Source organism: Pristiophorus japonicus, unplaced genomic scaffold (assembly GCF_044704955.1).
Source record: "Pristiophorus japonicus isolate sPriJap1 unplaced genomic scaffold, sPriJap1.hap1 HAP1_SCAFFOLD_30, whole genome shotgun sequence".
In the NCBI taxonomy this organism is placed as follows: domain Eukaryota; kingdom Metazoa; phylum Chordata; class Chondrichthyes; family Pristiophoridae; genus Pristiophorus; species Pristiophorus japonicus.
The window spans coordinates 12,730,878-12,745,692 of record NW_027252779.1 but is presented as its reverse complement, the minus strand read 5'-3'; positions in this window follow the sequence as shown (position 1 = coordinate 12,745,692).

Below are 14,815 nucleotides of genomic sequence, written 5' to 3'. Positions count from 1 at the left end.
GTGGAAACATCTGACAGGGGAGACCTATATATGGCCGGGGAGTCGGTGCAGAGCCACACATTGCGGTGACATTTGCAAATGAGCCTATTGTTCTGAGTCTCCTTTCTGGAAATGGCTGGCAGTGTGTGTGGATCAGTCACTGAGCTCCCTCTGCTCTCTGAAGACGGGAGATGGTCGCTCGCTCCCTTTCATTTTATATGGTGATGGTTTTCTTTACGCAGCGAGTTGTTGTGAAATGCAGCGCCCTTCGTGAAATGGTAGTGGAAGCAGATTCAATAATAACATTCGAATGGGAATTGAATAGATACATGAAGGGAGAACGTTACAGGGGTATGGGGTAAGAGCAGGGGAGGGGGACTAATTTGATCACTCTTTCAGAGAGCCGGCACTGGCACGATCGGCTGAACGGCCTCTTTCGTTGCTGTATCATCTTGTGATTCTATTTCTCAGCTTTTATCTCTCATCAACTCGTGTCTCCTCTTTTTAAGTCTCATTCTCGGTCTTTCTGGGCTTCATAGATTTCAGGTTAGACGACAGAAGTGGGCCGAATACTGCAGCTGGGGCCCAAACTATGATTTATAAAGTTAAGCAATAACGTCCTTGCTTTAGAATGGAAATAGTGGCCAAAATAATCAGGTGTGTTCACGCAGTAGTTTCTTTCCCTTCTAGAGAAGGCAGTAAACCGACTATCTTACCACAAAAAACACCCTTTGTTGCAGTTACACTAAAACCCTGGATGTAATTTTCATCGTCACGCCCAGGCAGTAATGCTGCCCCAGGATCCAACACCTGTAATCTGCTAAAGGGTCCGAGCCATTCTCAAGGCCTTAAATGGGCTCACGGTAACTTTCCGTTTTCAGTCCTCGTCCACCCCTTTATTGTTACACGAGACCTTGCTTCTGTTGTTGTCACTTCCCAATCTTATTCTTAAACCAGATCCCATTTCTGCTCTCGTAACACTACACACCTCGCATCTATTACACAGGAGCATAGGAACACGAGGAGGCTGTTGTTGCCCCTCGATCCTGTATCTATAGCCAATTACATAAGAGCATAAAAAATAGGAGCAGGAGTAGGCCTTACGGCCCCTCAAGCCTGCTCTGCCATTTAATACGATCAAGGCTGATCTGATCATGGACTCAGGTCCACTTCGCTTCCGCTCCCCATAACCCCTTAATCCCTTATCGGTTAAGAATCTGTCTATCTCTGCATTAAATTTATTCAATGACCCAGCTTCCACAGTTCTCTAACGCAGTGAATTCCACGGATGTACAACCCTCTCAGCGAATAAATTTCTCCTCATCTTAGTTTTAAATTGCCAGCCCCTTATTCTAAAATTATGTCCCCTAGTTCTAGTCTCCCCCATCCATGAAAACATCCTCTCTGCATCCACCTTGTCAAGCCCCCTCATAATCTTATACGTTCTCTAAGATCACCTCTCATTCTTCTCAATTCAAATGAGTAGAGGCCCAACCTCCTCAACATTTCCTCATAAGTGAACCCCCTCATCTCCGTAAAACAACCGAGTGATCCTTCTCTAAATTTCCTCCAAAGCAAGTGTATCCTTTCTAAATATGGAAGTCAATACTGCAGGCAATATTCTAGGTGTGGTGTCATCAATACCCTGTATAACTGTAGCAAGATGTCCTTGCTTTCATACTCCATCCCCTTTGCAATAAAGGCCAAGATTCCATTGGCCTTCCTGATCAATTGCTGTACCTGCATACTAACGTGTTAATTAAAGAGATAATGGCCGATCTGCATTATCAGTCCATCTACCCTTCTTGGCTCCATAATACGCTTAATTAGCAAAACTCTAACTGTCTCAGGTTTGAAATGATGAATAGACCCGGCATCTACTGCTGGTTGTGAGAGATTTCAACACTTCTACCACCATTGGTGTGAAGACGTTTCCTAACTTCTCTCCTGAATGAACTGGCTCTGATTTTATGGGTAGCTCCACTTTTACGAGACTCCCCCACCAGCGGAAAATGGTTCTCTCTATCTGCCTGATCGATTCCTTTCAAAACGCGAAAAATCTCAGTCACATTACCCCTGAACCTTTTCTGTTTCAGAGAATAGAAGCCAACCACGTGTCTATAGTTATTGGATAAAGATAAAGACTTGGATTTTACACCTTTCACACTCTCAGCACCTTTACAGCCAGTGAAGTACTTACTGTTGTGCAGTCACTGCTGGAATGTAGGAAAATTGCAAACGAGACAAAGGTGGGCAGGGGAAATGTTACAAGGACACCCTCAATGCCTCTCTGATAAAGTACAACATCCTTACTGACACCTGGGAGTTTCTGGCCAAAGATCGCCCCAAGTGGAGGAAGTGCATCCGGGAGAGCTCTGAGCACCTCGAGTCTCATCACCGAGGGAACGCAGCAATCAAGCGCAGGCAGCGGAAGGCGCATGCCGCAAACCAGTCCCACCCTCCCTTTCCCTCAACGACTATCTTTCCCACCTGTGACAGGCACTGTGGTTCCCGTATTGGACACCTAAGGACGCATGTTAATAGTGGAAGCAAATCTTCCTCGATTCCGAGGGACTGCCTGTGATGATGATGATGATGTTGCAAACTCAGCAGATATTGTTCGCATAGCCAGATCCAACAAACAGCAATGTGAAAAGAACAGGATACTCTGTTTTAGTGAGTTTTGGTGTAGGACAAATATTGGCTCAGGACACCCGGGAAGAACTACCCTGCTCTTTCTCTGATAGTGGCCGTGAGATCATTTATAGCCTGCTGAAAGTGCGGGCGGTGCCTCGGTTTGCCCCTGATCAGAAAGATGGCACTACATGAGTACTGACAACCGGAGTGTCAATATAGATTCTCCGCTCACGTCTCTGGAGTGAGAAATGAAGCCACGATCTTCTGACTCAGGGTGAGATTGCTACCACTGAGCCAAGACTGACATAATCGACTGTGTTCCTATTGCACTAGACTGTGCCTGTGATATTACACTAACCCCAATGCATTCATACTGCAGTGGGCCTTGACTCTGTTATTACACATTAGGCAATGCATTTGTAATTATAACAATAGGCGCTGACTTGCACACACTGTTATATGAGACCCAATCTTAGTTTTTCTCCACTAGATACTGCCTGTGTGATCATCACACTAGATCCAGCATTGTGATCAGTATAACACGAGAGTCTGTCTCTGTTATTATTGGATCAAACACTGTGTTTGTTACTCTCACAGTTGGCCATGCATTTGCTTGTATTACTCTGGACCCCGTCTCCACTATTATGGTCTGGGACTCTGTCTCTGGAATTGTTACACCGGACCCGGCCTCTGCTGTAATTAGAAAATAAACTGCCCCTGTTATTCCAGTTCGAGTGCACGCCTGTGTTATGATTACTCCAGAACTTTTCTCTGTTATATTCTATAGAATGTGTTTCTGGTATTGTTAAAGTAGACACGGCTTCTATTAGTGTGATACTATCACCCCATTCAGTTATTGTTGCAAAATAATATTTCTATTATTACATAAAGACTGGTCTTCTAGTTTTACCCTCGGCCCTGCCTTAGTTATTACTGCACCAGACTTTCCCAAACATGTTGGATCAGGTTGGATATAAAACATTGAAGGTATCAGTCAATTTCTCCAGAGAATATGAAGTGTTACATCCTTTTCCAAACGAGGGAAATACATGGCACAGCTGCACTGTGGGGGAGGAAGATGAATGGAAGATCAATAGTGGTGGGTGATTCGATACATCAGGGAACTTACAGGCGTTTCTGCGACCGCAGACATGAATTGAGGATGGTATGTTACCTCACTGATGCCAGGCTCAAGGAGGTCACTGAGCGACTGCAAGACATTTTGTGGGGAGAGGATAAAAAGACAGAGGTCCTGGTCCATATCGGCACTAAAGACATCAGTAGAAAAAGGGATGTGGTCCTGCAGGTATATTTTACGGAGCTAGGAGAGAGATTTAAAAGGAGGAACTCAAAGATTACTGTCGGCGCCACGAGCTAGTGAGTACAGAACGAGGGTAGAGCAGATGAATGCATGGCTGTAGATATGGTGCAGGAAGGAGGGCTTTAGATTCTTGAGGCATTGGGACCGTTTCCGGGGAGCTGGGACCTCTACAAGCTGGAAGGTTTACAGCTTGACATAGCCAGGCCCAATATATTCGCGGGGTGGGACAGGGGTGGGGAGTGGCGAGGATATTGATCTGAAGTTTTAACATTGTCTTTCTCCACCGATGCTGCCTGATCCACTTACATCTACAGCATTTACTGTTTTTATTTCAGATTCCAGCATCAGCAGGATTTTGATTTATGAAAGTTCTCAATTGGGGTAAAGGACCTTTTATTAAACTAAATGTGATTTAGCCAAGGTGGACCGGAAACAGCTACTGGAATGTAAGTCAGTGTCAGAGCAGTGGGAGGCATCCATGGTGGAGATCCGGAGGGTTCAGACTAAATATGTTCCCGTGAAGGAAAAGCCTGGGACGAACAAATCTAGAGCTCCCTGGATGTCAAGGGACATACAGGGTAGGATAACGAAAAAAGGGATGCTTTGTGCAGATACGGAGGGCTCACTACTGCAGGAATCCGAGAGCAGTGTAGAAAGTGCAGGGTTTAAATTAGGAAAGCAAAGAGAGAGGAGGAAAAGAATCAAGGAAGACCCAAACATATTTTAGAAATACATTACGAGCGAGAGGATAACTAAAGAAAGAGTGGGGCCTATTAGAGACCCTAAAGGTAATCTGTGTCTAGAGACAGAAGATGTGGATATGGATCTTAATGCATAATTTGCATCTGTTTGCACAAAATGGAAGGGTGATGCAGACATTGCAATAAGGGAAGAGGAGTGTGAAAGGACCTATTTCCCTTAGCAGGTGGGTCAACAACCAGGGTGCAGAGATTTAAATTCATTGGTAGGAGGTTTAGAGGGTGTTTGAGGGGATAACTTCATACCCAGAGGGTGCTAGAGATCTGGAACTCACTGCCTGAAAGGTTGGTAGAGGCAGAAACACTCACAAATAACAAAATTAATTTGGATGTGTACTTCAAGTTCCGTAACCTACAGACCAAGATCTGAAAAGTGAGACTTGATCCCTCGAGCTTGTCCAGCCATTTAATAAGATCATGGCTTATCTGTTCCTTGGCTCAGCTCCACTTCCCTGCCTGCTCCCCATAACACTTCACACATTTATCGTTCAAAAATCGGTCTAACTCCACCTTAAATATATTAAGTAGTAGCAGGATATTTAGAAAATCATAATAAAATCAAGCAGCATAAACATGGTTTTATGAAAGGGAAATCATGTTTGACAAATGTATTAGAGTTCTTTGAGGATGTAACGAGAAGGGTGCATAAAGGGAAACTGCTAGATGTGGTGTATTTGGATTCCAAAAGACATTCGATAAGGTACCACCTAAATGGTTACTACACAAGATAAGAGCTCATGGTGTTGGGGGTAATATGGATGGAGGATTGGCTAACTAACAGAAAACAGTCAGGATAAATGGGTCATTTACAGGTTAGCAAACTATAACTAGTGGGTTGCCACAGGGATCAGTGCTGGGGCACCAACTTTTTACAATCTATATTAATGACTTGGATTAAGGGACTGAGTGTATTGTAGACAAATTTGCTGGATACAAAGATGGGTGGGAATGCAAGTTGTCAGTAGGATACAAAGAGTCTGCAAAAAGATAGGTTAAATGAGTGGGTAAAAATCTGGCAGCTGGAGTATAACGTGGGAAAATATGAGGTTATGCATTTCGGTAGGAAGACTAGAAAAGCAAAGTACTATTTAAATGGAAACAAACTACAGAATGCTGCAGTACAGGGGGACCTGGGGAGGGCGGGGGGTTGGTGCGGTTCATGTACATGAATCACAAAAAGGTAGCATGTAAGCACAGCAAGTAATTAGGAAGGCAAATGGAAAGTTGACCTTTATTGCAAGGGGGATAGAGTATAAAAGCAGGGGAGTCCTGCGCCAACTGTACAAAGTATTGGTGATGCCACACTTGGAGTACTGCGTACAGTATTGGTCTCCTTATTGAAGGAAGTATGTACTTGCATTGGAGGCAGTTCAGTGAAGGTTCACGAGGGTGTTTCCGAAAATTAATGGGTTGTCTTATGAGGAAAGATTGACCATGTTCTGCCTGTACTTATTGGTGTTTAGAAGAATAAGTGGTTATCTTTATGATGCATATAAGATTCTGAGGGGGCTTGACAGGGTAGATGCTGAGAGGATATTTCCTCGCGTGTGGGAAATCAAGAACTAGGGGGCATAGTTTCTGAATAAGGGGCTATCCATTTTAGGCGGAGATGAGGAGGAATTTCTTCTGTCAGAGGGTATTGAATCTTTGGAATTCTCTACCCCAGAGAGTTGCGTAAACTGGGTCATTGAATATATACAAGGCTGAGATAAACGGATTATTGAACTATAGCGGAGTCAAGAGTTATGGGGACAGGTAGGAAAGTGGAGGTGAGGCCAATATCATATCATGAGCTGATTATCTGGCGGAGCACGCTCGAGGGGACCAATGGCCCACTCCTGATCCTATTTCTTATGTTCTTATATAGCAACTGCTTTGTGTGTGCTCTTTGCGTTCTACTCAACCAAATGAGAGCTGATGAACACAGTGGACATTAGGACCCTGCGGCCGCCCATACGGCGGTGCTTTTAGGTCATGGTTCCAGGCTCTGTCTGACACAATCAGTGGCTCATTTGAAAGCTCAATAGAAAATAGGAAAAACAGTGCTCAACATTAAAGAACTGGGAGTAATTGGCACAGGACAACACAAGTGTGAATTAGTAACCTCTAACACACAGTGTGCCACCAAGGAGCGCAATGTGCAATTAATTGCTCACCTTTAGTCCTCTCCCTCAATCTCAGTCCATCTCTGGTAGAGTGTTACAAGGTTCAACCCATCCTCTCAACAAAAATATTACCCACACAATACCAGATCAAATATACGTTACACACAGCTGCGGATAGCTAATACCAAGATGAAATGTGCTCCGAAGTTAAATAAATGATTACGTTCTCTCACACACACACATACATATTTTTACGATTATCAATATCTATCTATCATCTTTCTCTCTTTCTTACAGAGCCAGGATCTAGTGCAATATAAACAGAGACAGGGCCTAGTGTATTATAAAATGAGACAGGATCTAGCGTAATATAAACTGAGAATCGACCTAGTGCATACAAACAGAGACAGAGACTTGTTTAATATATCAGTAAGAGGGTCCTGTGTAATATAAACAAAGACAGGGTCCAGTGTAATATAAACAGAGACATGGTCTTGTGTAATATAAACAGAGACAGGGCCTAGTATAATATAAACAGAGACACGGTCGAGTGTAATATAAACAGGGACAGGGTCCAGTTTAATATAAACAGAGACTCGGTCCAGTGTAATATAAACAGTGACATGGTCCAGTGTAATATAAACAGAAACAGGGCATAGTGTAATATAAACAGAGACACGGTCTAGTGTAATATAAACAGGGACAGGGTCCAGTTTAATATAAACAGAGACAGGGTCCAGTGTAATATAAACAGAGACATGGTCTAGTGTAATATAAACAGAAACAGGGCCTAGTGTAAAATAAACACAGACATGGTCCAGTGTAATATAAACAGGGACAGGGTCTAGTGTAATATAAACTGAGACCGGGTCTGGTGTAATATAATCAGAGACAGGTTCTAGTTTAATATAAACAGAGACACGGTCCAGTGTAATATAAATAGAGACAAGGTCTAGTGTAATATAAACAGAGACAGGGCCTCGTGTTATATAAACCGAGACAGGGTCTTGTGTAATATAAATAGGGACAGGGTCTAGTCTAATATAAACTGAGACAGGGTCTATGTAATATAAATAGGGACAGGGTCTAGTATAATACAATCTGAGACAGGATCTAGTGCAGTAATAACTGAGACTGGATCTAGTGTAATAATAACTAGAGAGGTTCTGCTGTATAATACATATTATTTTGCTGTAATTACTGAGGTAATGCCTAATGTAAATGTTTTATATATTCTTTCATTGGATGTGTATTCACTTGCAAGGCTGACATTTATTGCCCATCCCTAAACCCCTTGAGAAGGTGATGGTGTAGGCATTATTGAACTGCTGCAGTACGTGTGTTGAAGATGCTCAGTGCTGACTTTGTTGTAGCGGTTTATTTCAACTGAGTGGCATGCTGGGTCATCTCAGAGAGAAGAAAAGAGACCCTTGCTTGAGTCTGGAGTCACATATTGGCCAAGCTGTTAAGGATGACAGATTTCCTTCCCAAAAGAACAATACAGTAGTTTCATGGGCACGATTACTGATACTACCTTTTTAATTCCAATTTTATATTCAATTAACTGAATTTGAATTCCCCCAGCTGTTGTGGTTGGATTTGAACTCATATATCTGGATTATTCTTCCAGATCTGTGGATTAGTTCAGAAACAGAACCACTATGCTACCGCACCCTGCATAAACAGAGATATGTAGTGCAGTAATTTCTCAGATAGGTTCTCGTGTAATGTAAACAGAGAGAGAGAGTTTAATGTAATGTTAGCAGAGACAGGGTCTCAGGAAATGTAACAAAGACAACGTCTTCAATAATATAAATAGATCCACGGCTAGTGCAGTAATAACTAAGACAAGGTCTCGTGCAACATGAACAGGGGCAGTTCATAGTGCAATATATTTGACACATGGTCTAGGGCTGTAATAACTGAGACACGGCAAAGCTAAATAAACTGAGAGTCTAGCTTAATATAAGCAGCGACAGGGTCCACTGTAATATAAAAAGAGACAGGGTCTACTGTAATATAAACAGAGACAGGATCTAGTGCAATAGAAACAGAGACAGAGCCGAATGGAATATAAAGAGGGACAGGGTCTAGTGTAATATAAACAGAGCCAGGGTCTAGCTTAATATAAACAGAAACAGGGTCTTCTGTAATATAAGGAGAGACAGGGTTTAGTGAATTATAAACAGAAACAGGATCTAGTGTAATATAAACAGAGACAGGTTATAATGTAATATAAACAGAGACAGGGTCTAGTGTAATATAAACAGAGATAGGGCCGAATGTAATATAAACAGAGAAAGGGTCTAGTGTAATATAACGAGAACAGGTTCTGCTGTATAATATTTTTTTTTTGCTGTCATTACTGAGGCAATGCCGAATGTAATTTATTTTATTTATTCGTTCATGGGATGTGGGATTCACTGGCAAAGTTGCCATTTATTGTCCATTCATAATAACCCTTGAGAAGGTGTTGGTGAGCTGCCTTGTTAAATCGCTGCAGTCTGTGTGGTGAAGGTGCTCAGTGCTGACTTTGTTGTCGCTGTTTGATACAACTGAGTGGCATCCTGGGTCATTTCAGAGGGCAGGAAAAGAGACTCTTGCGAGAGTCACATATAGACAACCGTGTAAGGATGGCAGATTTCTTTCCCTAACAGGAAATACAGTAGTTTCATGGTCACCATTATTCATACCAACTTTTTAATTCCAATTTTATATTCAATTAACTGAATTTAAATTCCCCCAGCTGCTGTGGCGGGATTATTCTTCCACATCACTGGACAAGTCCAGTAACATAACCACAATGCTACCGCACCGTGTATAATAGAGACATGTTGTAGTGCAGTAATAACTCAGACAGGTTCTCGTGTATTATAAACAGAGAGAGAGAGTTTAGTGCAATGTAACAAAGACAATGTATTGAATAACATAAATAGATGTGCGGTCTAGTGCAGTAATAACTAAGACAAGGTCTAGCGCATAACGAACAGGGCATGTAATATTTCACACATGGTCTTGGACAGTAATAACTGATACAGGGCCAAGTTAAAATAAACTGAGAAAAGGTCTCGTTAAAATAAACTGAGAAAGGGTCTAGTGTAATAAAAACAGAGACAGGGTCTAGTTTAAAATAAACAGAGAAAGTGTCTAGTTTATATAAACAGAGACAGGCTTGCTGTAATATATACAGAGAAAGGCTCAAGTGTAATACAAATAGATATTGGGTCTAGCATAATATAAACTGAGACAGGGTGTAGTGTAATATAAACAGAGACAGGGCCTAGTGTAATATAATCAGAGTCAGGGTCTAATGTAATATAAAAAGAGACAGTGCCTCATCTAATATAATCAGAGAAAGGGTCGAGCGTAATATAAACAGGGACAGGGTCTACTGTAATATTAACAGAGACAGGGCCTCGTGTAATATAAACAGGGACAGGGTCGAGTAATATAAACAGAGACAGGCCTAATGTAATATAAACCGGAACAGGGCCGAGTGAAATTTCAACAGAGACAGGGCCTAGTATAATTAAACAGAGACAGGGCCTTGTGTAATATAAACAGAGGCAGGTTCTCGTATAATATAAAAAGAGACAGGCTTTAGTTTAATATAAAGAGTGACAGGATCTAGTGTAATACAAACAGGGAGAGGGTCCAGTCTAATATAAACAGAGACAGGGTCCAGTTTAATATAAACAGAGACAGGGTCCCGTGTAACATAAACAGAGACAGGGCCTAGTATAATATAAACAGGGACAGGGCCTACTGTAATATAAACAGAGACAAGGCCTCGTGTAATATAAACAGGGACAGGTTCGAGTAATATCAACAGAGACAGGCCTAGTGTAATATAAACTGGGACAGGGCTTAGTGAAATATAAACAGAGATAGGGTTAGGGTCTCATGTAATATAAAAAGTGACAGGCTTTAGTGTAATATAAACAGTGACAGGTTCTAGTGTAATACAAACAGTGAGAGGGTCCAGTCTAATATAAACAGAGACATGGGTCCAGTGTAATATAAACAGAGAGAGGGTCCAGTGTAACATAAACAGGGACAGAGCCTAGTATAATAGGAACCTCTCTGATTCTATCACAAACATTCATCATTTTCATCACCTGTATTAAAACATCCTTTAACGTTCTCTGCTCAATCCCAGTTTCTTACGTCTCTGTATATCTGAAATAGCTCATTCCTGGTAGAATTCTAGTAAATCTCTCCTGCACCATCTTCAAGACCTTGACATACTTCCCAAAGTCTGGATTGAAATTAATTCAATCTCTGTTGTTCCATCAGAATAATTAAAAGGACGAATTAAAATTGGACTGAGAAATAATCTGAGTATTACTAATTATTGATTGAGAACGACGAAATAACTTGTTCTAACAATGCAGACGGTGATTTATCTGCTCAGCAACAACAGCCTCTGTATGATTCCTGTTTCAAAACGATGACTTTCGCCTCCTGCTGATCATAAACATCTACTGCAGGCGCCAGAATTTTATTAAACATGATTATTTAATTCCACACACAACTTGCATTTTCCAAGCGACGTTCACCCAGAGGGGTTTCTCAGATCAATCCACAAGTGGGCCAAGAGATCATGAGGCGTTAATGGAGATAGGATACAATTAATGATATCATTTCTGAGGAGGTTTTCATGGGAAGGTTGCGAGTTATATAAGAACATAAGAATTAGGAGCAGGAGTAAGCCATAGAGCTCCTCGAACCTGCTCCGCAATTCAATAAGATCATGACTGATCATCGACCTCAACTCCCCTTTCCTGCACTATCCCCACATACCTTGATTCTCCAAATCTTCACAGTCCAAAAATCTTTGTACCTCAGCCTTGAATATAAACACTCCATTGGGAATGAGTGATGAACTTCATCTTCTTCTCTGTCTTCAATGGCCGAATCCTTATCCTGAAACTATGCCCCCTAGTTCTAGACTCTCCAGCCAGGGAAAACATCCTCTCAGCATCTACCCTGTCAATTCCCTTCAGAATCTTGTATCTTTCAATGAGAGCATCCCTCATTCTTCTAAACTGCAGACAGCTTAGGCCCATTCTACAAAACCTCTCAGTATAAGACAACTCTCTCATTCCAGGCATCAATCTAGTGAACCTCCGTTGCACCACGACAAAGGCAAGTATATCGCTCCTTAAGATAAGGAGAGCCAAACTCCATGACCTTTTAGTGCGGATCCACAGATCCCTGAAGGTAGCAGGACAGGGAGATAAGGTGGTTAAAAAAGGCATATGGAATACTTGCTTTTATTAGTCGTGGCATGGAATATAAGAGCTGCGAGGTTATGCATTAACTCTATAAAACACTAGTTGGGCCACAGCAAGAGTACTGCTTTCAGTTCTGGTCACCAAATTAAAGGAAAGATGTGAGTGCACTCGAGAGGGTACAGAGGAGATAAACGAGGATGTTGCCAGGACTGGAGAGTTTGAGCTATGAGGAAAGTTTGGATAGGCTGGAGTTGTTTTCTTTGGAACAGAGGAGGCTGAGCGGAGATTTAATTGGCGTGTACAAGGTTATAAAGGGCCTAGATAGAGTTAAGAGAAAGGAGCAATTTGCATGAGCAGAGTGGTCAGTTACCAGAGAGAATAGACGTAAAGTAATTGGTAAAACGATTAGAGGGGAAGGAGGGGAAATCCTTTTGATCCAGAGGATGGTAGGAGTCTGGAACTAACTGACTGAAATGGAGGTACAGGCATAAACCCTCATCACATTCAAAAAGTACCTGAATATGCACTTGAGATGCCGTTACCTACAGGGCTGGAAAGTGCGATTAGGCATGATGGCTGTTTTGGACCAGCACAGACACGATGGGCACAATGACTTCCCTCTGTTTCGTAAACTTCTAGGATTCTATCACAACCTTTCATCACTTTAAACAACTCCATTAAATAATCCTCTAACCTTCTCAGTTCAATCCCAGTTTCTTACATCCATGTATAACTGAAATACCCCATTCCTGGAAGAATTCTATTATATCGTTCTGCACCATCGTCACGGCCTTGACATACATCCCAAAGATTGGATTGAAATGCATTCAATCTCTATTGTTCCTTCAGAATAATTCTAAGGATGAATGCTCTCTTAAAATTGGACTGAGCAGTCATCTGAGTATTAGTAATTATTGATTGATGACGACGATAACACTCGTTCGAACAATGCAGACAGTGACTGAACTGCTCAGCAGCAGCAGCCACTGCATGATTCCTGCTTCAATAAGATCACTTTCGCCACCTGCTGAAAATAAACATCTACTGCAGGCATCAGATTTTTTTTCAACATGATTATTTAATTCCACACTCAATGCCTTGCAATTTCACTGTGACGTTCACCCAGAGGAGTTTCTCAGAGCAAAACCACAAGAGGGCCAAGAGATCAGGAGGGTTTAATGGAGAAAGGATATATTAGTGTTACCAATTCTGAGGACATTTTCATGGGGAGGTGTAAAGTTATATAAGAACATAAGAATTAGGAGCAGGAGTAGGCCATATGACCCCTCGAACATGCTTTCGCCATTCAATATGATGATGGTTGATCATCGACCTCAACGCCACTTTTCTGCATTATACCCATATCCCTTGATTCTCCGACAGCCCAAAAATCTATCGATCTCAGCCTTGAATATATTCAACGATGCCGCGTCCACAGTCATTTAGATTGAGAATTTAAAAGGTACAAAACGCTCTCGGTGATAAAATTCATCCTCTTCTCTGTCTTAAATGGCCGACCCCTTAACCTGAAACTATACCCTCTATTTCCAGACTCTCCAGCCAGGGGAAACAACCTCTCAGCATCTACACTATTAAACATCTTCAACATCTTGCATCTTTCAATGACAGCATCTCTCATTCTTCTAAACTGCAGAGCGCACAGGCCCAGTCGACGCAATCTATCACCATAAGAGAGCTGTCTCATCCCAGTAATCAATTACGTGAACCTCCGTTTTATCACTACCAAGGTAAGTATACCCCCATTCGATAAGGAGACCCAAACTGCGCCAGTACTCCAGGCAATTGCATAGCAGATGAAGTATAATGTGGATAAATGTGAGGGTATCCACTTTGGTGGTAAAAACATAGAGACAGACTATTATTTGAATGGTGACAGTTTCGAAAAAGGGGAGGTGCATCGAGACCTGGGTGTCATGGTACATCAGTCATTGAAGGTTGGCATGCAGGTACAGAAGGCAGTTAAGAAAGCACATGGCATGTTGGCCTTCATAGCGAGGGGATTTGAGCACAGGGACATGGAGGTGTTGCTACAGTTGTACAGGGCCTTGGTGAGACCACACCTGGAATATTGTGTACAATTTTGCTCTCCGAACTTGAGGAAGGACATTCTTACTCTTGACAGAGTGCAGCGAAGATTCATGAGACTGATTCCCGGGATGGCGGGATGGATATATCAAGAAAGACTATATCAACTGAGCTTATGTTCACTAGAGTTCAGAAGAATGAGAGGGAATCTCATAGAAACGTTTACAATTCTGACTGATTTCGACAGGTTAGATGCAGGTAGAATGTTCCCAATGTTGGGGTAGTCGAGAACCAGGGGTTAAAATCTAAGGATAAGGGGTAAGCCATTTAGGACCGAGATGCGGAGGATCTTCTTCACCCAGAGAGTGGTGAACCTGTGGAATTCTCTACCACAGAATGTTGTTTGGGCCAATTCAGTAAATATATTCAAAAAGGAGTTAGATGCAGTCCTTATTACTGGATGGACGAACGGGTATGGCGAGAAAGCAGGAATGCGGTACTAAAGTTGCATGTTCAGCCATGAACTCATTGAATGGTGGTGCAGGCTCGAAGGGGCGAATGGCCTACTCCTGCACCTATTTTCTATATTTCCATGTTTATATGATCGTGGAGTGCAGATCCATAGATCCCTGAAGGTAGCAGTACAGGTAAATAAGGTGGTTAAAAGGCATATGGAACACATGCCTTTATTGGTCGTGGCATTGAACATAAGAGTAGCGAGGTAATGCATTA